Source organism: Bubalus bubalis, chromosome 15 (genome assembly GCF_019923935.1).
Source record: "Bubalus bubalis isolate 160015118507 breed Murrah chromosome 15, NDDB_SH_1, whole genome shotgun sequence".
Taxonomy (NCBI): Eukaryota; Metazoa; Chordata; class Mammalia; order Artiodactyla; family Bovidae; genus Bubalus; species Bubalus bubalis.
Window position 1 is genome coordinate 51,868,552 of NC_059171.1, and position 8,025 is coordinate 51,876,576.

The following is an 8,025-nucleotide window of genomic DNA, read 5'->3' on the forward strand; positions in this document are numbered from 1 at the left end:
ATATACTAACCTAAGGTATCTGATATACAGGTATTTTACTTTGTTTTGGTTTATGTTAGGGAAATTCGTTGGGTGTTTTATGTTGATATACCAACCATATACTTTTTCCCATTAAAATAGTGGTAAATAGGCTCTCAGTCAGCATTTTTTGGGGGCAGTAAGTCTGATTATCAAGAACAAATTATTGACTTAACTGAGAGGTCCCTGTTCTTTATTATCTTGCAGGACCAGAACTGCCCTACAATTATTTCTCTTTTCTACAATATTTTTTCTTCTCTTTTTCAACTTTTTAAAAACTAAACCATTGAGAGTAAGTTGTTCACATGATGCCTCCAAATACCTTAGGACATAATTCCTATAAACAACGAATTTTCCATTTAATGCTTCCCTAGAAAAGATCAAAATCAGTAAATTAACACTGATGTGCTACCATCTAAGCCATAAGACTCCTCGCAGATTTTGTCCCTTGTCCCAAAATTGCTATTTATAGTAAAAGAATGTAGTTCAGAATCATTTTTTTTGGTCACGTCTCTGTGTACATGCATGCCAAGTCACTTCAGTTGTGTCCGACTCTTCGTGACCCTGTGGACTGTAGCCTGCTAGGCCCCTCTGTCCATGAGATTCTGTAGGCAAGAATACTGGAGTGGGTTGCCACGCCCTCCTCCATGGGCTCTTCCTCACCCACGGGTCAAACCTGCATCTCTTATGTCTCCTGCATTGGCAAGAGGGTTCTTTACCACAGCACCATCTGGGAGGCCTCATGTCTTTTAGTCTCCAAACTATAATCATTTCTTGGTGTTTCCTTGTTTTTAATGACCTTGACAGTTTTGAAGAATATTCATCAATTTGAGTTTGCCTGATTTTTCTTATAAATGGTTTCAGCTTTTGAATTTTGTGCAGGAAAGTTACAATGTTTCTACAGTTTCATTGCATTCTGCCACAGAGAAATACTAAAAGTTAGTATACTGGTTTCATCCTCAAGTTTATAAAGAAACAAAAATAAATAACGTAAAACTGTACAGAACTACCAATACTTCTCCACCTTGTTCTTGACAATAAATCAAATAGAAGGCTAACACACCAGTTAGCTATTGCTGTGTAACAAACCACTTCAAAACTTATAACTTAAAGCAACAACTGTTTTTTAGTTCATGATTCTTTACACTGGCAATTTAGGCTAGGTCCAACTGGGTGGGTTCTTTTGGTCCAGCCTGGACTCAGATGATCTCAGCTGGGCTTGCTCATAAGTATACAGTCAACCAGGTGGAGGGTGGTTTAGTTGGGATGACTCAATTCTTCAAGCTCTAAACTTTCCAAAAGAGCAGGAGCACATAAGCCTCTTGAGGCCCAGGCTCAGAACTAAGACATTATCACTTATGTCACCTCTGTCAACAGAAATTATAATGTCAGATAGACTCAAATTTTGTATAACTATTATAACAATTTCTATGAATGGGAAGAGTGAGTGCTTTTGGTTAAATAGTAAAATTAAAAATAGAAGTTGTTCTGGTTACCTATGACTGTGTAATAAACTGGCCTAAACTTAGTGACTTAAAGAGTGTTAATTGCTCAGTCATGTCTGACTCTGCAACTCCATGGTAGCCCACCAGGCTCCTCTGTCCACGGGATTTCCCAGGCAAGAATACTGAAGTGGATAGCCATTCCCTTCTCCAGAGGATCTTCCCGATCCAGGGATCAAACCCAGGTCTCCTTCATCGAAGATGGGTTCTTAACCATCTGAGCCACCAGGGAAGCCCTAGTGACTTAAAGAACCAGTTTATTTTGCTCATAATGTTTATATTAGTTCAGTTCAGTTTAGTCACTCAGTTGTGTCCGACTCTTTGCGACCCCATGAATCGCAGCACGCCAGGTCTCCCTGTCCATCACCAACTCCCGGGGTTAACTCACTCAAATTCATGTCCATAGAGTCGGTGATGCCATCCAGCCATCTTATCCTCTGTCGTCCCCTTCTCCTCCTGCCCCCAGTCCCTCCCAGCATCAGAGTCTTTTCCAATGAGTCAACTCTTTGCATGAGGTGGCCAAAGTACTGGAGTTTCAGCTTTAGCATCATTCCTTCCAAAAAACATCCAGGACTGATCTCCTTCAGAATGGACTGGTTGTATCTCCTTGCAGTCCAACGGACTCTCAGGGGTCTTCTCCAACACCACAGTTCAAAAGCATCACTTCTTCAGCACTCGGCTTTCTTCACAGTCCAACTCTCACATCCATACATGACCACTGGAAAAACCATAGCCTTGACTAGACAGACCTTTGTTGGCAAAGTAATGTCTCTGCTTTTGAATATGCTATCTAGGTTGGTCATAACTTTCCTTCCAAGGAGTAAGCGTCTTTTAATTTCATGGCTGCAATCACCATCTGCAGTGATTTTGGAGCCCAAAAAAATAAAGTCTCCCACTGTTTCCATTGTTTCCCTATCTATTTGCCATGAAGTGATGGGACCAGATGCCATGATCTTTGTTTTCTGAATGTTGAGCTTTAAGCCAACTTTTTCACTCTCCTCTTTCACTTTCATCAAGAGGCTTTTTAGTTCCTCTTCATGTTTATATAATATATCATAAATTCTAGAAGGGTTTATTTCTGATCCATGAGGTATCTATGGTTGCTAGAACTGGATGATCTATTTCTAAGGTGACTTTCACTCATATGTGACACAGTAGTTCACTATGGCCTCCCTCTTCCCACACATGATGTCTTATCCACCAGGGCCTCTCCAGCATGGTTAGGCTTCTCACAGCACAGTGGTATGAGAATAGTCATACCTCTCAAGTTGTGGCTGACTTCAAAGAAAGACAGTAAAAGCTGCCAATTTCATATACCTGAAACTAACACAACATTGTAAATCAACTATAATCAAAAAAAAAAAAAAACACCTTTTTATGTTGCCAGTTTCCTAAACCCTGAACTCAGAAACTGGTGCAATTTCATTTTAGCCGTATTCAACTGACTAGAACAGTCACAGAATCTAACCAGATTCAAGGGGAGAGACCCAGACTTCCCACTTATCAAACAGAGGAGTGTCAAAGAATTTGTGGCCGTAGTTTGCTCTGTAGTCACAAATATTATATTCTTCCCATATTGCACTAACCCACTTCCACAGTCACCGGAAGTCTCACCCCATTATGTCATCAGGTTTAGGCTTAAACTGTAAATCTCAGGTCCAGGTGCAGATAAGTTTCCTTAGATTTGGTTCCTCAGGTATATGTCTTCTCAATCTGAAGTCCTCCTCCGAATAAAAAAGTGAGTTACCTGTGTACACACACACAATGCTGGGACAGTCATGTGTAGACATGCCCTTTCAAAAATGGGGAAGACAAGGGGCACAGAGAAGTCACTATTCCATAATGATATGACATCCAAGTAGACACATGTTGCCAGTGTCTTGATAAAGCTCTGTACCTGCAGCTGTGGTATGATTCTCTGTGGTTCTTGGCTTTTGACCTTTGGGTTCTTGGTACTGCCTTCTAAGTCATTCTTCATTTTCCATAAAAAAATAGCCTATGTTTTCTGCTGAGTAAGTTTCTCAGCCTGAATCCTTCCTCTGTTAGTTTAGGAGTCCAAAGCCCTCTTTTAATTTGATGTTGTCTCTGACCCTTTCACGGAGAAGGCAATGGCAACCCACTCCAGTACTCTTGCCTGGAAAATCCCATGGATGGAGGAGCCTGGTAGGCTGCAGTCCATGGGGTTGTGAAGAGTCAGGCATGACTGAGCGACTTCACTTTCACTTTTTACTTTCATGCATTGGAGAAGGAAATGGCAACCCACTCCAGTGTTCTTGCCTGGAGAATCCCAGGGACAGAGGAGCCTGGTAGGAGGCCATCTATGGGGTCACGCAGAGTCGGACATGATTGAAGCAACTTAGCAGCAGCAGCTGACCCTTTCATTCCAAGATGCTTAATTCCTTTAAAAACATTGTGGGATTCCTGTATATCAAACTATAATCCATTCTCTTAGATCAGAGTCATGGCCAGAAATCCTTTTGAGCAGGGCTCTTCTCTGCCTTTGGCTTTTTGGAAATCTGCTTAAGGATGTTACAATAGCCTAAAGATTACCAGAATCTCTATTGTTTAATAGAGAAGGGTGATAAGGCACACTCTTCAAGCTTTTGTCTGATAGGGCCTATCAACTTAAAATGTTTCTGAGATCTTATCAAAGAGACTTATGCTTGCAGCTTCGACTTCATCTTTACCCTGAGTCTTTGTTTTACTTTTACTTTGTTTTACTGCCCTTTTAAAAATTTTTACCTGGAGGCTATTTCTTGCTTTAAAAGTATTTTCTTAGCTAGATCTGTGTTCTAGATCTGTTTTTGAAGCCAGAAAATCTTGGGTTCTATCTATTTCCTCTAAATTCTGCTAAAAATTGAATGATCTATTTAGCTAATTTCTCCCTATCTCTACTTTATTGTATGCAGATATAAGAATTATTTGGCAGTCTGCCTGGAAATCTACTTGTTGAGATCCACTAGTGTATTAGGCACATTTTATATTTTCCAAAACATGTTAGGTGACAATTTCACTAAACCTACCCTCATGGCTCAGATGGTAAAAGTATCTGCTTACAATGTGGGAGACCTGGGTTCAATCCCTGGGTGCGGAAGATCCTCTGGAGAAGGAAATAGCAACCCACTCCAGTACTCTTGCCTGGAAAATTCCATGGATGGAGGAGCCTGGTGGTCTACAGTCCACGGGGTCACAAAGAGTCGGACCTGACTGAGCCACCTCACTTCACTATGAGTACAAAATAGAGGTTGCCCTCTTGCCAAACCTCAATACTAACCTCCTGTCTTTCTCCATTAACACTGTTTTTCAGTCTCAGCCCACTGTCCAGTTTCAAAATCAATGCCACATATTTTCCATTTTTACAATGAGAGCAACTAAATCCGTTCCCGTTTTCGATTACTGCATTACAAACTACCACAAAATTATGTATCCCAAACAGCTATTTTATGTACTCAGAATTTGACAGTTCAGAATTTGGATGACCTCAACTGGGCAACTTGTGTTTCTGATCCATTTGCTGTCAGCTGGGGTCACTAAGGTTGAGTGTCCACTCACAAGCCGGCTCACGTTATCTCGCTCACATGTTTAGCGTTTCAGCACTTCTTGGTCACGCACCATGTGGTGTCTCATTCTCCAGGTCCTCTTCACAGGGCTTCGACTTCTCACAACATGGTGCTCTCAGGGTGGCCATACTTCTTCCTGGAGGATGGCTTCTATGAATGAGTGTTCCAAAGGACAGAAAGCAGGAGCCATCAGTTTCCTAAGGCCTGGGCCCCAAGATGGTCGGAGTGCCGTCTTCACCATGTTCTGTCCTTTAAAGCAGTCACAGAGGCCACCTAGGTTCAAGTGGAAGAGACACTTGCAGTGGGAGAAGTGCCAACATCTTTGTGACCATCTTTAACCCACCTTAGAGCTGAGTCTTTCTTCTCCTCAATGTAACAGGTCAGGGAATTCTGAACCAGAAGACAGACCAATATGATTGAAGCCCAAGTCTAGCCTCCTAAACTGATGTATTATTATCTTGGTGTCACTTTCTTTCTCTGATTGTCTGTTTCCTCATTTATAAATACAGTAGGATATGAATACTCCATAATTTAAGATTCATGGCTACATTTATATTAGAATCATCCTGAAGGTTCGTGACATAAAATAATGTGCCATTTAGCTGAGGTATCCATTTAAATTATGTTTATCCAGAGGCTGCTATACCTAGTCAACTTATCAACATCTGCATACAACTCAATAGAGCCTAGTTTTCTCCTTAATGTTATGTCAGTTATTTTCATGGTTTGGTTAAAATTTATTTTCTTAGAGAAAAATATTCAATAAAAAAAATGTAGCTCTTAATAAAAGTTTTGAATAAATAAATTAGAAGGGTGTTTAATTTGATTGCATCTTGCAATACTATAACATGAATGAGTATACCATAAAATTCAATCTTCCATTTGTTAATTTAAGATACATAATGCAGGGTCTACTTCTCTGCTATATTTTCAACTTTGGGATTCCCACGATCTCTCCATATATCTATTGTGAAAAACAGGCGTCTACACAATGATAGTATCTATTTCACAGAGTTGCTAAAATAATAAATGAGATATAATGTGTAGCTTTCCAGGCTCCTCTGTCTATGGAATTCTCCAGGCAAGAATACTGGAGTGGGTAGCCATTCCCTTCTCCAGGGGATCTTCACAACTCAGCAATCAAACCCGGGTCTCCTGTGTTGTAGGCAGATTCTTTGCCATCTGAGCCACCAGCGAAGACCACAAAAGTAATCATTGGCCTAAAACATGCTGTTTCACTAGAACATGGGTTCTTGGAGATAAAGACCTTAGTATATTTCTCTTTAAGTCACTGGTACATAGCTTAGTGCCTGCACGTTTTTCTGACTACGTTTGACAGAAATGTAATTCAAATGAGCATAAGCAAAAATGAGAATCTGTTGCTTTACTCTATCAAAGAAAGCATGATAAAACTAAGAACTCTGAGCACAAACCAAAGGGTGGTTGGCAAGGGGCAGACTGAGCTGTGGGAAGGGCACCCTACTCTCCCCTAAGAGAGTAGCGCATGAAGCATTGCTGCTGCTGTTGCTAAGTCGCTTCAGTCGTGTCTGATTCTGTGCAACCCCATCGACAGCAGCCCACCAGGCTCCCCTGTCCCTGGGATTCTCCAGGCAAGAACACTGGAATGGGTTGCCATTTCCTTCTCCAGTGCATGAAAGTGAAAAGTGAAAGGGAAGTCGCTCAGTTGTCCAACTCTTCATGACCCCATGGACTGCAGCCTACCAGGCTCCTCTGTCCATGGGATTTTCTAGGCAAGAGTACTGGAGTAGGGTGCCATTGACTTCTCCGATGAAGCATTGAGGCGGGGGGAAATGACCAGCTACCCTTCACCGCCAGCTAGGAACAAGCATGTGGCCACTCTCCCACAAGGCTGCCCATGATCACTCATCCATAGAAATGTCAGCCGCTGGCATCCAGGGCCTGCAGGCCACCTACAACCAGGTCTTTGATGAAGTGGGAGTTCCTCCTGCCTGAGAACTTGAGGCCATTGTACAACCACCCAGCCCGTCCCACAGTATTTGTTTCTGGGCTCCAATTACGAAATGAGGATTGGTGTGCACTGAACCAGCTGGCATGGCCAGACCTGCAGAAAAACTCAGCACAGCTGAAGCTGCTGTTCTGGCTACAGGGTTTATTTGGTCAAGATACTCACTTGTAATTATTCCAAAAAACTGGAGTCTTCTTGCTGTTAATTCCTTTGCTGGGACAGCAGGAGCCTCTGAGCTCTCTCATATTTGAAGATATAACCAAGAACTAAAAGCTAAAGCAAACAAATAAGAGTTCCTGATCACCCTAACAATCTTGATGTGGACATAGCCACTGAGACCTAGTCTGATTTATTATCTGGTTGTTGATAAGGTGATGCTAACCGTGCTAACGTTTATCAGCCATAAACTCTAACTGTAATCAGGAGATAGTATTGATACTTGATTCAACAGGAAAACGGAGCAAACTTTTAAGAAGACAAAGAAAAAACAAAACTGTGGGAAGAATAGTTGGTTCAAAGGAATAGTTGGAAGATTTCCTCAAATCTACCAGGAGCTATATCTTACATTTCTTTCCTCTTTGCAAATTGATTCCATTCATCTTCCAAGTCTTACATGCTGCAGCTTTCAACCTTTCTTTCACCAAGCCCAACAATCTTGGATTTTCCTTGTCAATCTTAGATCAGGTGACAATCTCTGTATCAATCAAATACATTCGTTTTTAAACTTCAGTTGAGTTTTATAATTGGCCCGCCTGTAAGTCATTTCACTATGATCAGGGGGTCATACAAACACACAGATTCCAAGGTAGTCACAGGAAGAGGCAATATAAGTTATAAGATGAGAAGAAGCTGCAGAGGTAGTTTCCTCAGCAGACAGTGCCACAAATGTCTAATAATCTTGACATTTGATTAAAAAAAATTGCTTACCAAGTGTCTGTTATTTCATAATATAGCCCCC

At 41.4% G+C, this 8,025-nt stretch overlaps 1 pseudogene; it reads left to right on the forward strand.

Annotated features, from left to right (window-relative positions):
• Positions 1-6,976: 6,976 nt before the first annotated feature.
• LOC102401752 lies at positions 6,977-7,357 on the forward strand (annotated as a pseudogene).
• Positions 7,358-8,025: the final 668 nt, after the last annotated feature.